This window comes from Carlito syrichta, unplaced genomic scaffold (assembly GCF_000164805.1).
Source record: "Carlito syrichta isolate Samal-C Ts95f unplaced genomic scaffold, Tarsius_syrichta-2.0.1 Scaffold312137, whole genome shotgun sequence".
Taxonomy (NCBI): Eukaryota; Metazoa; Chordata; class Mammalia; order Primates; family Tarsiidae; genus Carlito; species Carlito syrichta.
Genome location: NW_007256233.1, coordinates 31,963 through 32,328, shown reverse-complemented (window position 1 = coordinate 32,328; position 366 = coordinate 31,963). Strand labels below are relative to the sequence as shown.

The window sequence follows — 366 nt, the reverse complement described above, 5'->3', positions numbered from 1 at the left end:
CTGCTCTCCAGTCTGAGTGACAGAGTGAGACTCCAACTCAAAAAAAAAAAAAAAATACAGCAATGAGCATTGAACAAAAGACTGGAGCAGATGACATTAAGTGCTTGCTTTTTGCCTGTTGACCAGATAACTAGAACTATCTGCATTATCTGTGCAGCATGGGGTTTTTATTATTTTTACCTAAAGGCATCACTTTTTGGTAATAACACACTTTTTTTTTTTTAGGTTTTTTCAATATACATTGAAAGGTTTTTAAATTATTTCATATCTGGCAAAGTTGAGATTTTTAAGTTCATTTTTCATTTATAATAAAACTTTACAACTTGATCTTTTCTTTTCTTTTCTTTTTTTGAGTTGGAGTCTCAT

The 366-nt window shown here is 30.6% G+C and overlaps 1 protein-coding gene across 1 annotated transcript in view; it reads right to left on the bottom strand.

Annotated features, from left to right (window-relative positions):
- The window catches only part of PAIP1 (poly(A) binding protein interacting protein 1), a 37,302-nt gene that overhangs the window by 35,819 nt on the left and 1,117 nt on the right, over window positions 1-366 (bottom strand). The gene's annotated exons all lie outside the window — the stretch shown is intronic.